The sequence below is a fragment of the Choloepus didactylus genome, chromosome 1 (genome assembly GCF_015220235.1).
Source record: "Choloepus didactylus isolate mChoDid1 chromosome 1, mChoDid1.pri, whole genome shotgun sequence".
Taxonomy (NCBI): Eukaryota; Metazoa; Chordata; class Mammalia; order Pilosa; family Megalonychidae; genus Choloepus; species Choloepus didactylus.
In genome coordinates, this window is record NC_051307.1 from 233,833,886 (window position 1) to 233,859,905 (window position 26,020).

Consider the following 26,020-nt stretch of genomic DNA (forward strand, 5'->3'; position numbering starts at 1 on the left):
ATCAGCTTACTGATGATTTAAGTATAAGAAATGGCCTCACAGTAACAATAAGGCCAGTGCTTGCTTGATCAAACAACTGGGCACCATAGCCTGGCCAAGTTGACACATGAACTTAACACACCATCTCTTACATAAAATATGGGGTACCCTGGGAGAAGGATGTCTAGTTTTCAAAATAGCAAGGCTTCTAGCCCTTTGCCAAACCTGTATATCACATTTTACCCCCAGTGGTCAAAAAGGGATAGGAATGGTTGGTCCCATATAATAGGGGCTTCCAAAAACAACAAACTCACTCAGGTAGCTGTGAAGAACTACAAAGAATAAGGTGAATAAAAGGAGGCACCCAGCAAAGAAGCAATGAAGTAAAATAATTGGTGGCTATCTTAGGAAGTTAATGCTTCTCAACTTCCTGGGGCCTTGCTATCTCTAGAATCTGTGGCTTTATGGTATTTCTATGTTAATTTGATAGATAAAAGGGATTGAAATCTTTGAAAGCAATGCCAACCTGTCTACAATTCTCCTGTTCATTCACACATTGTCCTCTTTCTTGGAATTTCTTTGTTGGTCATAAATCACTGGAATAACAAGACATTAAAGTTAACCCAAATACATTAATATCCTGAATTTTTAGATCATTTCCTGTAAAGTTAAAGCTACATGGAAGAGTGATTGGCCTGAGTCATTTATCATATTTACCAACTCCAGTGATCCATCCTACAAACTATTATTATCCATTGTTTTTAAAACTCATTTGGCTTGGATGGTTTTTCCTTAATTAGCTGGAAGTACAAAGTTAGATTTCAGAGCAAAGAATCATAACTTGCAATAGTTTGCTTTTCCATAATCAATTATCCTTTAGATAGTAATTAGCATGAAGTCTCATCCAGCTTTTCTCTATTTGGCCCTAATGAAGTGAAATAATTCAGGTTTTTAGCTTTCCTTGGTGTTTCTTTGGATTGCTAACACCTTTCTGAATAGTCTTTTAAGGAAGCATTTTAAATATTTTACATTTTTAAACAAAAAAATATATAAAAGAAATTGAGTTTGCCAGGTTATTACACTAGGATCAAACTGGATGTTGGTGAAAGCCTATTGTAAATGGTAAAATACTTCACCAGAGTTAATTATAACAATAATAAATATTGGAGGCAATGTAGGGTAGTGGTTAATAGCATGGGCTTTGAAGTCAGAGCCTAGGTTTGAATCTTGCCTTGCCTCTTACCAACTCTGTGAACTATGGCAAGTTTTTAAAGTCTTATGTACCTACTTTCCTGTACTATAAAATGGGAATAATGTTAATATTTACCTCCCAGAAGTGTTCTAAGTTTTAAGTGTAGAGAATATAGGATTTACAAAGTGCCTGCTCAATACATGTTAAATATTATTATTAATTATATTAGCTCAATAAATATTTGTTGATAAGAATAAAGGTACTGATGAATGAATGAATGAATGGATTACTGTGAGGCTTAATGAGAATATGTATGCAATAAACTTAGCACAAAGCCTGGAATATATAGTATTTCATTGCTGCTAGGAAGTCATCCAGGACAAAGGGTCCCATTGTTTGGTGTGCCTCTAAGAAAGAAGAAAATTCTGCCAACTATTTGTAAGACACCATTGACTGTGAAATACACCCCTATTCAGAGTGGTAAAGTTCTGGGAAAAACAATGTGCACCTTAGAATTGACAAGCTATATAACAGTTTCAAGTAAACAGTAAAATTATGAAGGATGAGAGAGAGGAGAAAAAGGAAAAGTTAGAAAATTCTCAACAAACTAATTTCTCAGTGACTTCAGAGTTATCTGTGAATTTTTCTTTTGCTCACATACCCAAAATTATAGTTCTCATTAAGGAAGAAGAAAAATTAAGGAACTTGCCAGAGGGAGCCAACAAGAAAAATAAAACAAGATCCTGATGAATTATGGTAAGTTTCCCACAATGCTCATGGAATCCTTGCAGGGCAGGAGCACTTGTCAGTCATGTAGTCCCCTCTCACCCAATGCAAATATCTCTTCTACAGCACCTCTGCAATGCACGCATATTTATGTTGCATTTCATTCTCCTTTGAATGGGTCTTACAGTTGCTCTCGTGCAAATGTAAATCCCGTTCCACAGGCTGGTGCTGGGGTTAGGTGGGGAATGAGTGGCGGTGTGTGGGTGTGGTAATCATCACTGTCACCCTTGATGGGAAAGTGGGTGACACTAGTTCTAAGTGGCAAAGGGGGAAGTAGCATTCAAAGTATAATTTAGACAAGATCTGGAAAATAAGTGACATGTAAGGGGAGGACGAGCTCTAATTTATTTCAGAAAACTTTTCCAGCAACTGCAAAAAGCAGCTGGTGGGAGAGAAGAGGAGGAAGAAGAGCTCTGGGAGAAAGCAGGAATGTCTGTGAGCAAAAGAACTGAGAGAAAACAATATAGTTGCTGCTATTTTGGGGGGAAACCCAGACATTCCAGAAGGACACAAGCTCTTTAACCCTACCAATCAGCATGTCACTCTTGAGCAAGGCATTATGGCCAGTCAAGCAGTACCCTTTGATTCTAAACCAGTTTTAGAAGAGAAGAAACTTTAGAAACTAACTTACCAGTTCCAAATCATGGCTGCACATTAGAATCAATCTGGGCAGATTTAGAAACATAACAATGCCTGAACTTCACCCCTAGGGATTTTGATTTAATTGGCCTTAGATTAGGGCAACTGATACTGTTTCAAAACTTTACCTCAAGTGATTCGGACATACATCCAGGTTTGAAAACCACTGATCAATTTAACCTCCTCACTTTACAAATAAAAACGCCAAGGCCCAGAGAGGTACAGTGACTTACCCATGGATATATAGTCAAAACCTCAGGGTTGTGACTGTGGTAGATCCCATCATTGTTCTCAATTCATTATTTCTCTGCAGTTGTATTAAATATCACATCCTTGCCATGGCTTCACGGTAGGTGGAGTGGAGATGCCTGCCCTATGACTGTGGACTTGGCTATGTGACTTGCTTTGTCCAGTGGGATGTCAGCAGACATGACACGAGCAATGGCTTGAAATAAACTTGCATGACTGTGCTTGCCCTCTCGTGCTCTGATCTTTTACCAGTCTGAGGAAAATGAGAACCTCATGCAGCAGACTAAACTTAACCAGCAGCTTGGAACTGAGCTCAGTCAGTCCAGCAAACTAGGACACGTATAAGACAGAAATAAATGCTTAATGTTGTGAGCCACTGACTTTTGGAGTGCTATGTTATGCAGCATTATTATGGAAAGAGCTGATTGAGACAGACTCAAAACCAGGTTTTGTTTTGAGTGGTTCACTTCAACACTGGACCACCATGGCGTACAATAATATGAGCTGTGGGGGTATAATCCAATGATGATCTGCCAGTATTTCATAAATGACAAATCAATTAGAAACTATGGCACCTTGAATCTGGACAATCAGAAATGTGAAATCTGAAGATTCCTTTTAATTAACTATTCAAAGACAGATTTTTCCCCTACTGTGAATACTTCTTAACCATTTTTATATTTTAGTCACTACTGAATAATTCTAACTAATTATAACTAACAGCTTTTGCGCTCTAACTATACTCAAAACTTAACTTATTTAATCCTCAAAAATAAAAAAAAGCACTGTGAGATAGGTACTGTTATTAGGCCCATTTTACAGGTAAGGAAATCAAGACCCAAAGAGATAACTAACTTCTCCAAAGACACATAGCCAGAATGAGAACCACAGAGGCTATACTCTTAACCACTATACAATACTGCCTCCACCTTTACTTCATTTTTGTGATCAATGCCACCTACTAATAGTGGATAATTTGGCTGAAATGCACAGCACCCCAGTATGCTGTTCAAAGAGAATTACTTTTTCTTCAGGCATTATTTCTACATTTTGACTATGCTTACTGACTCTCTTTATGTTGCCCATAATTTAAGTACCGGGTGTCTACAATGACTGAAAATTATGTCTATATCTAAATCTACCTATCTATACACATACAATTGAAGCAGTTCTTAACAGCATTATATTATTCACATGTGTTTCTAGACTTTTGGGTACTCTCTTTTTTTCTGCTGGGAAGCAGTTATACTATAAATAGAATTTGGGAGTTGGTAAAGAGTGTCTGATAATAGTACTGTCCTTCAAGAATTGTAGTCATTTGGAAAACATCAACTACATCTGAGCAAGCTTTTAAGTGTTTGGCTCTGTGTTTGTTCTGCCTCTAAGTTTCTCTGTCTAGTCAATTCAAATTCAACTCCATTGATAACTACAAAGGGAGAAAAGAAGAGGTTGGAATCAACAATACTGTAGCACATTAATTTGAGGAGGGAAAAATTCTTTTTTTCTTCTTTCTTGTATAAAAGTAAACATAAACTGTTCTAAAACTTTTTCACCTCAACTGCACATAGCTAGCTACCTTTGTGTAAGGGCTAGTATGGGCCACATAATTTACTAGGATCTTGTAATCAGAATTTTCATTTATTTTGACTATTCAGCATATGAATCTCTTTCAAATTTGGGAAATCACTCACTTTGTGAGTCTATGTGAAAGTAAAAGATTGTCTCTCCTGTAAGAGCTGAAAATGCTAGCTGCTTTTTTTCTTAACTTCCCTTCCAGCCAGGCACTGGCATGTGACCTAGACTCTACCACTCAGATGCTGGGGTCAACAGAAGTCTATCCCTTTTCATAAGGAAGGCTTTCCTTCAGAAGTGCCTATCCCAGCATACTTCCATTCTCTTCATGGTCCACAACTAGGGAAAATGGCCATCCTTAGACACAGGAGAGCTGGGAATGTGGATATTAAACTTCTTAGCCTATACTGTGGGATCCAACAAAAGAAAAGGAGGTTGGGAACAGTTTTCCTACAACCCTTTAGCAGATAAGTATTACTATTCCCATTTACACGTAAGGAAACAGAAGCTCAGAGAGGAAGATAACTTGCCTAAGGCAACACAGATAACGAGTGAAAGAGATGGGATATGAACCCAATGTCTGCCGGTCTTAAAAGTCCGTATTCTTTCCACTATGCTACTATGGTGGTTTAAAAATATTTCCACAAATATTTGATACTCCTTGCTCCAGTGACTAGTTTCTAACAACTAGAACAAAATAGAATTTAGGGTGCCAGATTTAACAAATAAAAATTCAGGAGGCCTACTTATATTTGAATTTCAGATAAATAATGAATAATTTTTAGTATAAGTACACCCCAAATACTGCATGGAACATACTTACATACTTACTAAAATTTTTATTTGCTATTTATCTGAAATTCTAATTTAACTGGGTATTTTGAATTGTATCTCATAACCTCAGTGGAAGAAACAACATGTGATTTCAGAGACTAAGACATAAAATGCTCTGCGGCTTCCTCTTTCCTCTCCCTTGGATCACTCACTCTGGGAGAGGCCAACTGCCATGCTGTGGAGTCTCTTAAGCAGTTCAGTGGAGAGGCCCAACTGGTGAAAAACTGAGGCCTCTGGCCAGCAGCCAGCAAGACTGGGACCTCTTGCCAACAGCCACGCTCAGGTTTTGAGAGAACGGCAGCCCCAGCTGACACAATGATTGCAAACTCAGGAGAGACTCAGGCAGAACCACCCAACTAAGGCAAACTCCTGACCCAGAGAAACTATGAGATAAATGGCTGTCGTTTTAAGTTGTTAAAGTTTGGAGAAATTTGTTACATAGCAAAAGATAACTAATATATCCATATTACTTATGTAGATATACATCTAGTCAGAACTCAGTGACTCCCTCAGGCATATGATGAATCTTTTCTGTATACAGGAAGTTTCATGCCTTTTGTTTGGAAATATCATATATCCTAAAATAATTGGCTTTGCATATTGCAAACTTTCACATTTTCCATGTTATTTGATTTCATGTTATTTGAAACAAAGCTGTAAGGGAGCCAGCAACATTTACAGGTGAATAGAACAAGGCTTCAAAAGGTTAAATGATATGTCCAAAGGTCAGATAGCTAATTGTAAAGCTAGGATTCCAACACAGATCTTCTGACACCCAGATCCTTCTAAGGTGCTGCCTCTCAAATGTGAACAGTGTCCCTTTCTTTCTGACCCTAGTCATTGACCTTAAATGGTGTTCTTTTGCAGGTAGTTTTCTATATCAAAGATGTTAAAATGAAGGGTAAAAAATCACGTGAAGTCATATCACAAAAGATAGCCTCTCCTGACCTCTGAAAAATAAGTTTTAATTTTCCTCATTAATTCATCAGCCATAGTTGATAATACCATTGTTGACTAAGAGTTGATTCAATCATTCGCCAAGTCCTGTCAAACTATTTGACTTGACATTTCCCATCATGAGGAATGATCTGTAACAACAACAAAAGGACAAAAACGGGGACAAATCTGTCACAGGCTGGAAATGTAAGACAATGAAAAGAAGAATAAGAAAAAGGAGGAAATTTTTATACTCCCTTCATGGAGTTTCACAAATGACTCCTCAAATCCCTACCCAGGAGTGTCTGGTGGCAGCAAAAGAAAAACTATCATAGTTTTGCTAGACAATGCATCACCAGTTGTTCATCAGTTATAAATGTCTGGCTCATCCAACCAAAGACAAAAGTCTGTGTGGGAACTTTACTTTAAAAGTTGGTTACAGGAATACCTTTGTCTCTCCTATAAAAATGCTACATGTTGAAAGGGCAATATTAAAAATGAAGGAGGATCAATTACACAGGAAGAGGGAAAGGTAGCAATGTTGGTTGGTAAAAATAAAGGAATGAGTTATTATTCCTTAATGGGTATAGACTTTCTGTTTGAGAAGATGAAAAAGTTTTGGAAGTGGTAATGGCAATGGTTACACATTATAATTAATGCCACTGTATTGTACACTTAAAATTATTAAAACAGCAATTTTTTTTACTTCAGATTATCTTTTTTTGAGATTGTTCACATACCATACAATTATCCAAAGATCCGAAGTGCACAATCAATTGCCCCGATACCATCATATAGCTGTGAATCCATCACCACAATTTTTTTTTCAATTTTTCAAACATTTTCATTACTCCAGAAAAGAAATAAATACAAATAAAAGGAAACTCAAATCCTCCCATACCCCTAACCACCTCCCTCCATTGTTGACTCATAGTATTGGTATAGTACATTTCTTACTGTTGATGAAAGAATGTCAAAATGCTACTAACTGTAGTATATAGTTTGCAATAGGTATATTTTTTCCCTATATGCCCCTCTATTATTAACTTCTAGTTATAGTGTCATACATTTGTTCTGGTTCATGAAAGAGATTTCTAATATTTGTACACTTAATCACAGACATTTGCCCACCACAAGGTTCACTGTTTTATACATTCCCACCTTTTAACCTCCAACTTTCCTTCTGGTGACATACATGACTTGGAGCTTCCCCTTTCCACCACATTCATGCACCATTCAGCACTGTTAGTTATTCTCACAACGTGCTAAAGTCACCTCTGTTCATTTCCAAACATCCAAAGTTCAACCTAGTTGAACATTCTGCTCATAATAAGCAACTGCTCCCCATTCTTTAGCCTTCTTCTATATCCTGGTAACTTATATTTCATGTCTATGACTTTACATATAATAATTAGTTCATATCAGTGAGACCCTGCAATATTTGTCCTCATATGCCCGACTTAATTTTACTCAATATAGTGTAAAATGGCAATTTTTGTTATATCTATCTATTTATCTCCGCAGTAAAGTTAAAAAATAAATTAATTAAAAAATAAATAAATAAATTCAGGCCACAGTCAGAAATCATGGTAAAAGAGAGAAATAATTCAGTGAGAGAAATCAAGAGGAACCACAGAATCATTTGCACAGTTTTGAATCAAAGGTGCAAAGGAACCAAAAGTATAATAGGAATGTGAACAAGTGGAAATGTGGTCCTTGCTAAATATCTCACTGTGGATACTCCACTTCTGCTTGTCCTGGCATTATAATAAGAAAATCCACATGCAAATGAAGTGAACAGTAATTAAAAGTAGGGCCACAAGTGATCTAGTATCTCCATCATGAGAAAATGTCTAGGGAGAAGTCTGGGAGATAAAAAAAAAGTGAGAGAGAATTGGGAAAGGGAATAATTCACTTATATATTAAAAAGTTAACTTGAAATTATACTATCAAGTGGATTTCTAGATTCTGTAGACCAGTTGTTTCTCTCACTGATGTTGGTTAAGTCATTGTAGGAAAAAAAAATCAATGTAGTTTATTCAGATTCACTCACCTGCTCTACTTATTAGCATTGCAGCTTGAAAGGAAAGCCCAGGATCTCAGGACCACAAAAGGGTGACACCACTCTCCTGGTGGCCTGCATCAGTTGGACTGACATGGAACAATTGCACATCCTACTCTTCCCATCTTCCCAGGATGGTGTGTCTGCCCTGGGGTGGGGAATGGAGCAAGGAGTCAACAGTGGTATTTTCCTTTCTGATAAGGAGTGTGTTTCAAATGGTCATGAAGCCTCAAAGTTTCTGCCAGTTACACTGTTCTCTTTTGAGAAAATTATTTCAGTAAGATAGTTACTCAGAGGTTGGCATGCTTTTTTCATTTGCCCAGTGCAAATGAGCCACAGCTGGCTGAATTGGAGCTCTCTCTGATGGGAAGTGAGCTCTATGGTGATGTGGCTGGAGAACTCTATTCAATAGGAATGATCCATACTGGATACTGACCCACTATTCCAAATAGTCCTCTCTGTTGGAGAACTGTAATGTAAGATTGCATAGAGAATTGAAAATCAGCTCAGTAAGGGAATAGAAGCAAACAGGGAGAGAAAAAATCTAAGTCATGAAGATGGCTGACTTACGGATTACTGGGTCATACATCACTGCATAATGGTGAACATTTGAGCTTTGAATGCGATTAGGCTCCATGGTTGCCAAGAGGGTTTCTACTGTGTACTTATGTTATGGAATATCCTAACAGTAAAACCTCTGTCATCTAAGGCAAAATAAGCATGTATCTCTTTCTTGCCACTTGAAGGAAACTGTTAAAAGAGACAGCCTACAGTTCCTCAAAAAGTTAAACAAAGAATTATCCATATGACCTCGAAATTCCACTTCTAGATATATGCCACAAAGAATTGAAAGCAGGGGCTCAAACAGAGATTTGTAAATCAATGTTCATAGCAGGATTATTGCCAGTAGTGAAAAAATGGAAGCACCCATGTCCATCAATAGATAAATGGATAAACAAAATGTGGTAAATACACCCAATGGAAAATTATTCTGATACATGCTACAAAATGGGTGAACCTTGAAAACATAATGCTTAAATGAAATAAGCCAGACACAAAAGGACAAAAATTGTGTGCTTCCATTTATATGAAATATCTAGAATAAGCAAATTCATAGACAGAAAGTAGACTTAGAGGCTACCAGTTCCTGGGAGAAGGGAGGAATGGAGAGTTGTTGCTTAATAGGAAACAGAGTTTCTGTGTGGGGTTGTGGTGGTATGAAACCATATGTACCTCAGAAAAGCATGTTCTTAAAGTTAATCCATTCCTGTGGATGTCAGCTCATTGTAAGTAAAATCCTGTGATAACACTACTTCAGTTAAGGTGTGACCCACCTCATTCAGGATGGGTCTTAATCCTCTTACTGGAGTCCTTTATAAATGGGAAGAAATAGATAGAGAAAGCCACAGAAGCAAGAAGATGAAATCAACAGAACCCAGAAGAACAGCAAATGCCACCCTGTGCCTGCCATGTGGCAGAGGAGCCAAGGAGCTCCTGCAGCCTGTCTTCAGGAAGAAAGCATCACCTTGATGATGCCTTGATTTGGACATTTTTCTAAGCCTCAAAACTATAAGCTTGTAATCTAATAAATTCCTATTCTTAAAGCCAACCTACTTCATGGTATCTGCTTTCAGCAGCCTAGGAAACTAAAACAGGGGTCATGAGAAAGTTTTGGTAATATATGGTGGTGATGGTAGTACAACATTGTAAATGTAATTACAGGCACTGAAATATACACTTAAAATGGTTAAAATGGCAAATTTTATTATATATATACACAAATTTTTTAAAAATTGTTTTACCATTTTTGTCCTGGTAATCACAAGCTCTTAGTCAGATCTTATGCTTAGCATTTATATTAGATCTAATGGTTTGGTTAGAATTTTGCTCTTTCTTTCTTCCCTTGGTCCTGATTTTATATATTCTACACATAAACTCTGTGTGTGTGTGTGTCTATGTGCTTTAGAAAGCAAAAGGTTTCTGAGATTAGTTTCTCAGTCTTGAGAAACCAAGATGCACAGCCTAGAGGGATCTCCCAAATTCTGCCTTCTCATGTACTTTTTATGATGACCTTCAAATGTTAAGGTCTTTGGTTATTAGGATAAATTTCTAATTCATCTGACAAAGAAAAGACTTGAAGAAAAAGTGCTAAAGAGCTGTCCAAAGTTCAGAAACAATCCTGCATAAATAATTCTGACTATAGGCCCAGATGGATGGCTGCACAAGTCACCAGGCTCTGTGACTGCTTTTCAAATGCTGATGTAAACATCTTACTCTTTCCTAAGTGGGAGAAATATCTGTCAATAGTGAAATCCTATACAACACCTAAAAGAACCCTTATGTTTCTCTGTTTCATTAATTTATTTCCAGATTCCCTGAAGATAGATAAAATGAAAAGTGTGCAGGAACAAAGGCAGACCCAGATGCCACCACCCTGTCCTAATTAGGCTATACAGCATTCGCTTCATTAGTTCCACCCTCCTCCCTCTTTTGCATCTCACCAAATTGGGAAAGATCTACAGAAACAAAATTAGCAGCAAACTGGATAGCAGAAGGCACTGTACAGCATCCTGAGCTTCTCTCAAGAAGCACTTCAAACATCTTTGCTATCTATACCTCTCTGCACACCAATCCCAACCAAGAGGGAGCCACTTGCAATCATAAAATAAAATATTCTTTTATTGAGCAGGCAACATGCTAGGTACAAAGGATATAACAATGAGAAAGACATGTATGCTGCCTGCTTTCTTGGAATTTATAGTATTTGTTTGGTTCTCGGGTAGGAATAGGGGCATTTGGAAATGTGTGGTTCCATCTTTGGTTCTCAAAAAGAGTGGGAGAAGCTACTGGCATTTAGGGAGCAACTTATGGGACAAACTAACCAATGAATAGTCCTGCCCAAAATGCCAAAATTTACCTGACTGAGAAATAAACAATTACAATGGAATGTGTTCAGTGCAATAGTAGGACAGTATATGCCAGAGTCACCAATATAGTTTGGAAGTAGAAGGAGCCAGCTAGTAACATTTAAGCTGAAAGCAAACCAATGATGAGACTTAGCTAGGTGGTAGGGGTAGGGGTATTGAGTTTCAGATAATTCCCTAAAATTACTGAATGGAAACTAATATAGTTATCCCTTCTATATCGCAGGGGTTAGGGGCACGGCACCCCCACAATCTGAAAAATCCATGTCAAAAAATACTGTTTCAGGGTTTCAGAAACTCCTTCACTGCCTCTTGATCAGTGGACGCTGCTTCTTAGTTACTTATACATTGCATAGGCTAAACCTTTTTTTAAAATTTTCAAACTTGCCTTTGCTGGCCTGAAAATCCATAGGGGTAGACCCTTCATCTTCATTTTCCTTTAGGGAATCATAAAAGGACTTAGCCTTCTTTGTATGGTGCCAGAGTCTGCCAGAATGCCTTTTTTTATAACAATCCTCCATGTTTCTAGCCTTTGCATGCCATCCCTGGCTTCCACAAAACTCCCCCAAAATTCCTATTTAATTTCTCATGCTGACCTGTGATATATCAAAACCACGATGAGGGAAAGACACAATGTGGAAGCGATTACTGCACATAATAAAAGAATGGATGATACTTGTTTTTCTCCCATTTTTAGTCATTAATTGTTGGATTGAGGTCAAAAGCTCTCTGTAATGCTGTTTTAGTCACTGGGTAAGTAAGCTTAAATTTGCATTATGTATTGCTCTCAAGGAGAGAATAAAATCTCTGAGAAGTTAAAGGCTCACGCGACATTATTTCCTAGGACTGGATTTGAAATTTTTCTAGTTCACCTTCCCTTTTTTTTTGCTGTGTCTTTACACTTCATTTGATTCCACATATCATTTGTCAGAGAAAGGAAGTACTTTATCAACACATTTATCCAACATTCATAGTTTCCTCATTAATAATCAAACCTAAATTAGAGCAACAGGGTAAACCTGAATAAAATTATACCATATATCCACTACCTATATTTCCAGAGAATTAACAAATTCTCAAATGTTTCTGTTTGAAAGTGGGTCAGATATTACTAATTTTCCTGAAATCTCAGTTCTAACTTTGTTGAAAACATTCTAGTGAATATGACCATTACTTTGCCTCAGTCAAGACTTTTCAGTTGCCCCCAGAGAGCCACTCTCAGACATCACCAGAGGCAAGGAAGGGGACCCTTGAGGCCAGAACCACACACAGAAACCAGCAATGTTCAAAATGTGTAGGTGGCCTACTTGGATCAGTTTAAATTAAAATAAAATGCATGTATACACTATTTCTCAGCAATCTATCCTCAGGGAATTTGGCGGGGGATGGGGGTGGGGATCCGAGGAAAGAAAAGGGAGTTGGGGAGATGAGTTACATGCCTGTGGATGTTACCAGTATTTTATTTGGTATAAATCATTCAATTGGAAGCTATAAAATGTTATAACTGGAAGGGTTTTAAAGATGGGGGCCAGTCTCCTCCATTTATAAAGACGAGAGTGAGAACAAGAGCAGTGGGAGGGCCAAGCTGTGTACTGGGCAGAGCCACCACCAGAAGCACTGAAGCATGACGGGTCAAAGGATGAGCTTTGGAGTCAGGCAATCGGGTAAGGTTCCAGCTCTGTCACTTATTTTGCCCCACTTAGCTTTGAAGTCTTCCCAGGTAAAATAAGGATTACAATAATGCCTAGATCAGAAGGTGAGTATGAGGATTAAATGACATGCACATCAACCTTAGCACAGTGCTTGGTGCATAGTAAGTGCTCATGAATTTCAGCTATTAGGATGATTACCCATACACAGAGCCATCCTAAAATACAAATCCATTCATGTTGCCCAGGAGTCAGCCATATGATATGGGAAAATTCTTCTCTCCTTCAGTTCATCTCCAGCTTATTGTGGCTGGGAAGTGGAGATAGGAGATAGGCTATGGTTGCATTTCCAAATTTAGGCCTCAAACCTCAAACCAAAGATTTCACTCTCAGGTGCCTCCAAGAGAAGACAACAATCACTGTTTTTGAAGGTGAAGAGACCTCAAATCACAAACCTGTAAGCTAAAAAACACATTTGGTGATTTTTGCTAAAATATCTTTAGTTTAGTTTTTGTAAAATATCTGTAGTCTAATTGTATCTTGATTATGAAATCCTCAAAGGCAAGGATTTGTTCCTTTATCATCATTTAGTTTTGGGTTGAGAATCCCTTTATAGTGCTCAGCACATATTGGACTCAAAAAAAGCTTGTGGAAGGTGGGAACAGTCATCTAATGGTCCTTTAGCCTGTCGTTCCTAAATGGGATTATCTTTGTCAAAGAATTCTGTGAAGCATTCAATAGCCCCTTCTAACCTTGAATTGATGATAACATTAGCTAACATGAAGTGAGTCCTGTCTAACCAGGCAATGGGCTAACCACTTTATATTATCTCCTCACAACAAGCCTGGGAGAAAAAGATTAACATTTATCCCCATTTTTACAGATGGGAAAATTGAGACACAGAGAATTTAAGTAATTAATTCATCCAAGATCACACCACTACTAAGTAGTGATGCCAGGATTCAATCTAAGCAATCTTTGGGCTCTTAATACCTGATCTTATGCTTTTAACACCTTTGGGTCTCTAAGTGATGACAAAAAGAGTTTCTAATATTTCCTGTAACCTGCTATTCTTGCAAACTCCTGTAGTTCTTTTATCCTGACCAAAATTCCTACCTTTGTACCATAAACTAGCAATAGGATATTGCATATTTTATTTTATTCAGGTATTACATTTTCAATGCTACAGAGTTGGTCACTTGAAACCCATACATATGTCACACGTGCACAAACACACACACATGAAGTGAGCCACTACACATGGGCCTAAGGAGAACTAAGACAGCATGCTGTAACACAACTGCCACAGCTACAGCTTGTCCTCCACCGAAAGAAATCAATGAAGTTGAGAGTACATGTTGCAAAAGAAGAGCAAAGCCATGTGATTATCAATACTTGGGAAAACCAGAATTTAAACCCAAGACCAGACATCAAATATCATCACGTAAGGCACCAGTGCTGCGTCAAGTCCCTGCAAGGCTTAACAACCAAATGAGCAATAAATTCTGACAGCCCCATCTATCAGGTCTGTTCAGCCAATCCAACAGCAATACTGTGTTTCTGTGCAAGCCCAGGGAACATACACTTGCTGAAGGAAAAAAAAAAAAGGACTTGATTAAATTTGGTTTTGAATAATGGGTTCATTGAAATTCTGGGGCTGAAGAAAAATGGCATTTCTAATTTATAGAAATCGCTATTTGAAATATATTTATGGCTGCTCAAAGAACCCCTGGAACTAAATAAATTTAAGTCGGCACATTTAAGAAAGCCATTGAGGGGTACCTAATGACAGCCCCTCCAATTATCACTCCAAATAGAACTGATATGGAAATCTGCCAAAAGCCAGTTCTTCTCTCCCCTAGCTGTGGCTGCTGAGTGGCATGATGCTTGGGAGCCCTGGTAGGGTACATCAAGGCCTCTCACAGCCACCCGCAAGCATAGGAGCTTGATGGTGCCTTTGGGGGAGAAAAGAATATTCTGGGCAGGAGCAGGGGGAGACCAAAAAAATTTTAGAAAACCAAAAATAACAATTGCCAGTTGCAGCCTTAAGCCCCTTTGGAAGGATTCTTTCATAGGTGCATGGCTTCTCTGTGTGGATGCCATCTGCTTATAAATAGCCCCACTACCTGCACTGGGCTTGCCCTCTGACCCAATGTTAGCCCAGCAGCATAGACAGCTGGGAAGGGCCACTCCAGACCCATCTGGCTATTACAAAGCAACATATGATATCAACATTACATATGATATCTGAGTGAGAAGGGAGGATCTAATGTTTCTCCTCTAGCCCTATTCTTCTGATACATTAGTGTGGTTTGGATTTTATTCTTTCTCTTAATTGTTACACTAAAATGCAGTCAGGCAGTGTGAGAGAGTAAACATCTCCAGGTTATTTTGGAAACCCAGGTCCTTGCAGATGGTCAGGGGGTCAGCCAGGAACTCTGAATAAGAGGAATAAACTTTTGACCTCAGGAAGCCTGCTATGAATGCTCCAGTAATTACTTAGTAGAATCAAATCCTAGAAATCCACCAACTCCAGAAAAACAATGAAATCTGGTGACCTTGTTTGGCCTCTTCCCACTGGTGTGATGAGAACAGGCCCCTGTCTGTTGATACACTGTGGCCCATAGGCAAAATTGCTTCTTTGAGGGAGTAAATGAGACCCTGGTTTGAAAGAAATGAGGCTAGAACTGAAAGATGGCCTTCTGTAAGCATTTAAACAAGCACAGAAATATCACCCATAGACTTTTGGTTTTCAGGTCTCTCAAAACCCATTTCCAATAGGCCCCAGCCACCACTTTTACTAACAACCACTCGGCACAAACTAGGATATGGGGAGAATCGGGATATGGGCCTAATTTGCCCTTGGCTTCACTGTGTAGAACCAGAAATACAGCACCCAGACTCCCTCCAAGAAACGACTTGCTTCCCAGCTGCAGGGATTTTGGTTAGCAGCAGCGTCCAGCTGTTGGTGCCTTCAGGGTCTGCCTCAACTGGGAGAGCTGTCTCACCAGAGGTCATTCCCTCCCCAGTGTAGCCTAGATCCAGTGGCTAAGCAAAGTGAAGGTTTTAAGACCCAGCCATTCAGCTTGACCCAGGACACTCTGAAGGGCAATACTTTCTCCAGAGCTCCTGGGCAGATTGGCCAAGGCTTTGTCAGGCCTGCATCACAGTTTGGCTTCTGCCTCTGACCAGTTTTGCCCTTTCCCTATGCAGGTATTGGTTTCCAACAAACATTTTGTACCTCAAACTCCATTTTAACATCTGCTTTTGGAGAGCCTAATCTGAGACAAGCTTACAGCACAGCATTGGGAAGGCTGAGGAGCCTCACTGGAACAGGGAGTGGCAGAACCCACTGTGGCTTCAGCTCCATCAGAAACATCTTGGTGGGCATGAGCAAAGCAGTGACTTCTCTAGAATGAGTTGGGTCAAGTTGGATGGTGTTCACTGAGCAAATAAGTCACTGTGCTTGCCATCTTCACAGCCTTCTGAAGAAAGAAGTTCCTTGAGCAGGCGGTGCTGTATTCTGACTGGAGACATCACTAAGCCACAACTTTTTGAACTTGACCTAAGGGCGGCCAACTCAGACTGGTCATCCACCCGTAGAAGGCGCAGAACATGAAAATTTGCCCAATATAGATAATGATGATAGAAGATTGTTTGGGCATGTGTGGGGAACAATTAGGGGCTGTGAACAGCACCATAAATGATGAATTTATGAGGATATTGGTGATCTTTTGCAGATTTCAGTACCCAGGGACAACTAGAAAGAGCATTTCTAAGATATGTAAGGGGCTTAAAGATTATCTGGGTCACAGTGTAGTCCATAGACCACCCACCTTAGAAAACTGCAGACTCCTGATCTCCACCCCAGAACCACCAATCAGAACTCCCAGGGGCAGAGTTCCAGAACCTGTACTTCAGCAACATGATTCTCATGCATGAAGCTAAATTTTAAAGATATTGATCTAATTAAGACTCTTTATTTTACAGATGAAGATACCAAAGCACAGAGAAGTCACAAACACAAAGCAAGACTCATTTTCTGTATTGATTAACCTTTTCTACTGGAGATGTCACCACCCCTCTTTCCTCTGACTGATGGCTTTGTTAACAGTAACTGAGCACCTACATTCTGCTTGCAGTGTATTTCCCTTCCTGTGTTTACATGTTTTATTCATTAATTCAAAATATATTTAATAAGGGCCCCTTATGGAACAATTCTGTCCTAGGTACCCAGGAAACAGAAACAAACAAAACTCTAAGATCTATGATCAAGGAGCCTCCATAAATAACATTACAAAAAGGATTGTTTCCTCCATAAATAAAATTACAAAAAGGATTTCTTTCCAATTCTTTTATCTCCTTTCATTCTAAATACCCAGGTGCTTATTATATGATATAAACTAGCAGTCTTTCAATAAGAATTGCTGACAGAACAGAGTTAACCCCCAAAAAGTCTATTCCAGACAAAAGCAAACCTTGCTTGGGCTCGCATCTAAAGATAGGAAGAAATGTGCTTTCCTACAATGAGGCCTTAGCTAATACAGCCAGATTTCAAACTGCTCACCCAGATCTAAGACCATCTAAAGTTCCAACAGTGATGGTCATTATAGATCTAATAACCAGCCATGCACAAAGAAACCATTAGCCATATAAACCTGGCTGGAGTCCAACAAAGGCCATCTGAGCAGACAGTCCCTGTTGAGTTCATTTGAAATGTGTTTCTGCCTTTTATTGCCTGAAGACTATCATTAAATGTCACCAACCAGTGCAGAAAGGCTACCATTTTGATTAAAATGGAGCAGAGAAAGATGTAAAAAAAAAAATTAAAAAGGAAAGGGAAAGTATCTGCCAATGGAGGCAAGGAACAGGCCCCAGGCAAGCGAGCGATGAGGGAGAGGACACTGAGAGAGGCCAACTTACCGGGCCAGGATGCTGGGGCAGAGACCAGTCGTGACTCAGAATGAAAGGTTCTGCAGGAATGATGGGAAAACAACAGGCAAAATACACAGGTATATCACCATTAATTCATTTGTGATTTGAAGGAGAGAGGGGTAGGGGAAAGAGGGCAGAGAGTAAGTAGCTCTGCCCAGACCTTCCAGCCACCACTTACGGGCTCCCTGCAGGAGCCTCATGGTGAGGAGTGAAATAAAAAGTATAATGAGAAAGTACAGAGTGGGAAAGAAAGGGAAAAAAAGGGAACAGCATTAGAAGGGAAAATATTGCCTGGTCCCTTGCATGCTTTCAGAGAAAAGGTCACAGAATTGAAGTCATCAAAACAAGAAATAATAATAATATATGCAACCCTTATATATAACACTTGGCATTTTACAAACTGATTTAGAACTATTTTTAACCTGATAATAACTCCATTTCTCCTTAGTCACTGCCTACAGTCTCTGGGTGCTGAAGTCTTTCGAAGCCAAGAATTTGGCAAAGTCTTGGTTTTTACCCACCACCTCTACCCTTTCGGTTTCCCATTAGCACAGGCCACAGAAGAGCTGTGAGAGCAGAGGCAAGTGGACTAGGCCTACAGATACTTGTTTTGCAGAATAAAGTAGGATGCTTTGCCCTTTCCCCACCATGTGGCCAGTGGAAAGTGACACAGGAGTTTCAAACAGATAATCCTGCAAATGCTCCTAGGAAATCTGTCATGTAGTCTGGGCTGCTGGATGAAACATTCAGCATCACCATCAAAATCAGCACATGGGAAGTAAGCTAAAGTTCCTGGTTTTTATGTCCTACGTATAACACAATAAATGAAAAAGTCACCATCAACAAAGATCCAGGGAAGAAAAGAAACCTGAATCAAGATAGAAATTAGGCTGGTCAAGATCAGTGAACAGTGAAGCAAAGTACTTAAACATTGAAAGATAAAATGAAATTTCCCCTTTAATCTACATAGTCTCTGACTGCCAAGAATATCACAGGATTCCTTAATAATGTCTCATGAGTTTTGCTTGAAAATGGGGTCCCATAAGCTGTAGTAATGTAGCTATTACTGGAGATGTCACCTCTTCTTCACATATAGGAGTTGCAACTCACTAGTCTCCTGCACCAGTAAAATGACAGATTGCTATTTTTTTTCAATAATTGCCATAAATTTCCATGCCTGAAGCTGAGATGCTGTCTTCCTGTTTTCCCACTTATTGTAAGTGACCCTATTAATGATATTTCTCTACTTGAAATAATTGGATAATCCAAAACTGAGAAATAAGCACTTTCCTTTCCTCATTGTTTTCCCTTCTTCTTTATTTCTAACAGTCCAGGAGATCACAAACATTTGTCCTTAGGGCAACATCAGCAGTTAATGATTCATGTTCTAAGGCTGGAAGTCTCCTAATTAACAAAAAGCAATGTTTTACAGAAGCCATTTTTGCTTTCAAGTTAATAGCACACAGTATATACAAAAGCTGAATTGCATGCAAGTTTCCAAGCTTGCAGTATGCTACTAATTCAAAACTTTCCAATTTAATTTTATCTGACCCAAACTCCAAGTTATTAAAAACGCACCATTTTTATTTATTTCATTCTGATTTACTGTTGCCTTTACAGTACAGTTCACACATCACTGCCTCCTATAATGTGCTCATAAAACTCACTTTTCAGTTTTTATTAAATATGCACTTGATTAATGAAAATAATATTAGCATATTTTCTGTAGAGTATATTCTTTATAATATTGGTCATTAACAAAATCAGAATCTTTTAAATATTCCAATCATCCTCTTAGTGTAAATGGGGACTTAGAATAAGAATTTCTTTGATAAGCAAACATTGGGTAAAACTTCTGGTACTATATCACCATGACATCATGAGTTTTTATAGAAAGGTTGACATTTAAATGATAAATATTGACAATTCAAAATTCCAGTATGTATATGTGTTTCTGATGCCAATAGCTTTGGAATCAGCAAAACCCCAAATATATCCAATAGTAACTCTTGTTACGATCATATGTTTCAAACCAAAGTTGATTTTCCAAGGAATTAACTGTTTGCTCTTCCACAATGCCTGATACTTTGCATGTCTTTTTATTACCGCACCTATCACTTCCTGTTATAATCACGTTTGCTCGTTTATGCCTACACCAGCAGGCAAGGATTGTATCTTTGTATCTTTACAGAATAGCACAGTGGTTAAGAACATAGGTTTTGTACTGAAAATTGTCTTGGTTTGAATTTAGACTCCATGGTTCCTAGTTTCTGTAACTTGGAAAAGTTACTTAAACTCTAAGCAAAGCTTCCTTATCTGTAAAATGGGCAGTTTGGTATATATTCTTCTCATAAAATATGAGATGGGAGAAATAAAGGAGATGTGTTTAAAGTGGCTTGCACTTGATCAGTACTCACAAATGTTAACTATTATTATTTGCATTTCCATCCCAAGGATTAGAATATAGTAGGCACTTAATGTTTATTAAAACAGTAAATAAATGAATTAATAAAACAAGTACTATTATTCCTATTTACAGACACAACAGGAACTTGCCTAATGTCACTAAGCCAGTAAGTGGCAGAACTGGTTTTCACACTTGGGTCTAAGTCCAAACTCTAGCAGAGAGCTGTCAGTCTCCCCGAGAGCATTCAAAGTCTCCTGTTGGTTCAGACAAAACCTAAGTTTCAGAAAAGGACCACATGAATATTTTCAAGAATGCTTAAAAAATTACTGGCAGAAATGTCATGGTTCTCCTCCTTCCAAATCACTGCCAATTAATTTGCTAAGAACTAATAGCTATGAAATTGGGACTTTGTTCCCAAATATCTCCCAGACTCAAAAAACTGAGGGTCAGATGATATTCTGACAGATAATTTTCTTACTTAAGCATCTGCCACTCTCAATCTTTGTCACAACGGGCTTCTCATAATTAAGAATCATGGTTCTCAGAGGAGAAAAGTGGCAACTCAATAGATCAAAACTTCCTGAAAAATTCCATTGCATATTGAAGTGCCCACACACTTGAACATTCAATCCCATCTCTCTAATCCCACAGGTTTTTGCTCAGTGAAGAGAGTAAGAAAACAATCTAGGCAAGGGCATTTTAAGTAAGTGTTCTCATTCATCAATGATAATTACTTGAGTTACTAGGTTATACCACTGCTATGAAGAAAAGGGTATTTTATGAGAAAGAAATGAGTTCATTTCTTAACTCTAGGTGGGTGAAATCCCTCATATTTGTTAATCTAGTAGAAATTATTATGATAGATGTTTTATAGACAGATGTTTTATATATATATACACATATATATATATATGTAGATGTATATGTATATAACATCTTGTTTTCACCCTGAAATCTTTGCTGCTTTACTACCCTAATAAGTAAGGGGCTTCTCTTCATACAGTTTCAGAAAAGGAAGGAGACTACAACTTACAAGCAGGAGTTTGTAACTGTACCTGATCTATACACATTTTAAAGGACTTCATTCTCAGAGCATAGCTTAGAAGATTTATCTTTTCCTTTCATACCTTGTATTCATCAAAAGGAATTGGATTTCACTTTCCCAGAGCTGAAAGAGACGATTTAATTACAAATGTTAAAGAACTAGCTTTTGAAGATTTGTCTGAAAAATGTGATGAGTGGGGCATGTATTTATTCAATAAGTTAAGAATTGAGCTGCTATAACATATATGAGATATGTTCTGGAGATAATGGCATAATGTGGCAATGTCTCTAGACATTAGGAGAGCAAAAAATAATTCTGGGCCCAACATAATTGGTTTTTTTTTTTTTAAAGGAAACAAAAGAAAATTCTTAAACAATCAAGTTTCAGACAATATACTTTCCTGGTACCCTAACGTTAGAAGTCATTGGGAAATCAGAATAGAACCAAAATTTACAAAGAGTGGAGAAGACGTAGTATAAAACAAATGGCATTGAGTACTGAAACCAATTAAATACACAGAAAGAAATCTAAACTATTTTTTTTCTGTAAATTTCTTTTAAATGCCAATACAAATGATCATAAAATCCAAAGATTTAATTGATAAAGGTTTTAAAAAAAAAGACAAAGGTGTGGAGGTCACTGGCAATATATCACTCAATTAAAGAAACAAAAGTGAACATATGCATCAATTCAACTGTTCATAAATCAGTAGAGCATTTACAAAATGGATTACATAATCTCTATAATTTAAGTTCTTAAAAGCAGAACTTGTACAAGCCATATTATACATACATATATAACATGATTGGTGTAAGGCAACATTTAAAATATAACAATATACTGATTCAAACCTACAAACCTAAAATTGCAAGATTCAAGACTTCTAGGTATAATACATTTTTCCACAACATTTGGCACTGTTAAGCCATCTGACACCCTAGCTCTACAATCCTGTTGCCTCTCACCCCACATCAGTGAGTTTTTCCCATTACCCATCATCAGTATCTCACCTCAGTTACCCATTCCCAAGGTCAACACTCTGCCCTTGACATCACCAGTAATTTTACGATTTCCAAATTCTCAATTACAAATGTCCTGCTCTTTAATCACAATCTTCCAAGTCATGTACTCTGGTACCTTCAACAATTCTTCAACCTCATCAAGAGCTCCAAACCCCTATTTAGTGTAATTTAACCCTCTGATTTTTTTCTTTTTACCATGTGTGACATGCAGTGACTTTTGTGAGAGGTGTATACTTCTTTGCCCCATTGACACAGGGTTTGACAATGTGACTTTCTTTTGTAAATGGAATGTGAATGAACATGAAGTATGGCAAGTCCACGCTGAAGATTTGAGAGGCAGTGCATAGTATTATTCTACCTCTTATTTCTTCCCTTTTCCATCAAAGGAGCATGTCCCACATTGAGGGAGCTCCTTCAGCTTCTTTCCTGAAATAAAAAGATCTGTGTGTATCTCACCTTCAGAAAGTGGTACAAGGCCATACCTGACCTCTAGCCACTGACATGCAATGTGAGTAAGAAACAAACCAGTTTTGTTAAAAGCCACTGAGATTTTTATCAGCTTTTGTCACCACAGTATAACTCCATTCACCTCTACCCACCCATATTTCACTGCTCTGTGTCCTAGCAAAATTCTTGGCAACACGTCTGTAGTGGCTATCCGTACCTTCCATTGCCTCCTCAACCATCTACAATCAGGCATCTTTTCCCACCATTCCACTAAAACATCTCTTATCAAGATGTCTTCCATATTACCAAATCAAATGATCAAACCTCAATTTCACCTCGCTTGACTGCTCAGCTGCAGTTGGCATGGGTGTCCACTCCCTCCTTAAAATATTCCTATCTTTGGGTTTCTCCTTATTTGCCTCACTAGCCATTCCCTCTCAGTCACTTTTGCTAGTTCCTTTTCCTCTTTTCAATCACTGAAGTGTGAGTATCCCAAAGCTTGCCTCTGGTCTTCTTGTCTACATATTCATTCTCCCAAATGACCTCATCCATACCTTAGCTTTAGATAAAATTTATATGACAATGACTCCCAAGTTATATCTTTAGTCCTGGACTCTCAATTTACCTCCAAATTCATCTATCCAACCAACTTCTTCACATCTTCATCTAGGAGTCTAATAGGTGTTTCAAACTGAAATTGGACAAAGTGGAATTGTTGATTTTTCCTATCCTGTTCCTCCCATAATTTTCTTCACCTCAGCAAGCGGCATCACTATACACATAGGTGATTAAACTAAAATCCACACGAACGTTCATATTTTCACTCTATTCCTTGTTGGTTGCTGTTGGAGAATTTTCAGCTGTTTTTGTTTTTTGTTTTATAATTTTTTTTCCTCATTTTCCTAGGTATTGTTGGAATTGATATGGAGGAATTTTAATCCACATCTTGATATGAAAATCCTAACCATATATTTACCATATACCAGGAAGTTACATTTTAGAAGATAAATCAGATCACGTCCCTCTCCTTAGAATGCTTTAATGGCTCCCACAGCATTTAGAATACCACCCAAATTTCTTACCATGACCTATGTGGCCAAGTCTCATTTCTGCAAAATTACTTCAGATGATTTCCTCCCTATGCTCATTATGCTTCACTTACCCTGGCCTTCCTGATATTCTTCCATATGAGTTAGGATCTTGGGACTTGCTATTCCCATTGCTAGGAATGCTCTGCATCCCAGGTATTTACAAGTCTGGATTCTCTGTTTCAAGATCAGCTCAAATGTCATCTCCTCACAGATAATTTCTAGTGAACAATCAAAGGAGTCCCCATCAGTGACTTATACTTTTTCATATCACCCTGTTTTGTCATCATGACATGTCACAAAGACCTGAAATCATCGTGTTCATTTGTTTATTTATATTTTGTATTTCTGGCTCCTTTTATAATGCAAGCTCCTTGGGAACAGAGCCCTTGCCTTTTTTTAATGCAATTTTATTGAGATATATTCCACCATATAATCCATCTAAAGTACACACTCAGTGGCTCACAGAGTCATTGCACAATGTCAGTGCACAGTGCATAGCTGTGCATTCTTAGTCCTTGCCTTTATTCTTCACTGTAGTATGCCCAGCACCGATCACATAGTAGGCACTCAAGAACATTTGTGGAATAAAGTTACTGAATGATTACTCTCTTTGAAACTTTTTCCCCTCAACTTTACTGCTTATGTTGTCTTGAATCCCAGAACTTTTCATTTCTGTCCTCTGTTTTATGATAAACGAAGAGAACATGATCATCTTTCCAGAACAAACCCGTTCAGAAGAGAGATTGCTCACAATTAAACAAAAAGGAGGGCAGAATATACTCCCTTTTTCTCAGATCTGTTTCCCCCCTGATTCTCATTAGGCCTAGTTTTCTTAGAAATGGAAAGCACCTTGAAGACTGTCTAGCCCAGTGTTCTTCAAACACAGTATCACAACACTCTGGTGTTCTCTAAAACTGAACAGAGCCACAAAACATAACCTGCCCAATTTAGCTATAGCAAACTACCCTATCTCCTACCCCCTCAAAAAAAAGCAAAAGAAAAAACAGAAGTGCTTGGGTTCTAGTTCTGTTAGGCCAGTATGAGGTGAACAGCATATTACCCCCAAACAGAACTAGAATCCAAGCACTTGATTCCTAGAGTCTATCGCCCCCTTCTCAGGTCTGAGCCCACGTGTGAACAAGTGACTAAATCATAATGTATCCCTCATACCCAAATTCTAGCAATGATAGATAAAAAAAGGCCTATCACACATACAGGCATTTTTTTCAGGGATCAACTGAAATTCACCATAAAGCAAGAGTTTCCCTTCTTAAAATGGCAGTTCTGAAGGCAAAGGAAACATCAACTCCCTCCCCTCATCCCAACATACACACAATTATCATCATTAAGTGTTTATTTCAAAGCTGCAATGTGTTGGGTACTTCACTGAAGGAGTAAGAGGCCAGCCTGTGCTCTCGGAGCATATATCCAAAGTAAAGGCAAGGATGCTTGTTAGTAATTCTTTTTTTCACACCATCTCTCCAGAAATACAATAGGTAGTACTGCATTTCTCAAAGCCACCTTTCCTTCTATAAAAATAAGCACTTGTTCCTTCATTAGGAAAATCACTAAGAAAGAAGAATTAAATTCTTTAGCTTTTTTTTTTTTTCCCTCTAATGGCTTTAAAAACTTTCTCTCTGTTGTTAAAGAACATGGTTTTTCCTCATCCAGTCACCAAACACATATTCAGAAACAGGCAACTATATAATCGTAATTTTTTAAACATTGGCTTTATAGAACACTTCTAGGATCAAAGCAAACTTCAAGTGGTATTCAGTAGTTTTCAGCTTTTGCCCTAAAGTATCGCAGTAGAGCTGAACGAATTTGCCACCATACTCAAGGGTGAAAATTCTTACATGAATTAATTTTCCTTAAATCTTATTAAATCTGCCTTCAAGCTCCCATGCTGCCATGCTGGTGGGAGATTCAATCGCAGTCATGAGGAACGTTCCCACCCCTCCCCATCCTCTGAGGTGCCTTGAAGGCCAGGCCAAGCCAAGAGGCAGACCCTGAGGAGGTGTCTAGCTACTAGCTTACCTCTGGATCCCAGAGGCTGACCACACCACCTTTCCCTTCTGAGATCCTGCCACCTGCACACTGCCAAGCCTTATGGTGCTGGTCTCTGACACTCTCGGGCCCACCATCCTCTGCCCCAGCCCACTGTAGGGCATCTCTCATCTCGCTCTTGCTTCTGCCTTGTCTCCATCAGTGACAATCACAAAAGCCAGGCAGAAAGGTGCATCAAGCAACT

The 26,020-nt window shown here is 38.4% G+C and overlaps 1 long non-coding RNA gene across 2 annotated transcripts in view; it reads right to left on the bottom strand.

The window, feature by feature from the left end:
- LOC119507453 overlaps positions 1-26,020 on the bottom strand; it is a 280,538-nt gene that overhangs the window by 72,466 nt on the left and 182,052 nt on the right. For both annotated transcript variants that reach the window (XR_005211242.1, XR_005211241.1), the window contains exon 2: positions 8,241-8,397. This is a non-coding gene — a long non-coding RNA (uncharacterized LOC119507453). The remainder of the gene's footprint in view (positions 1-8,240; positions 8,398-26,020) is intronic.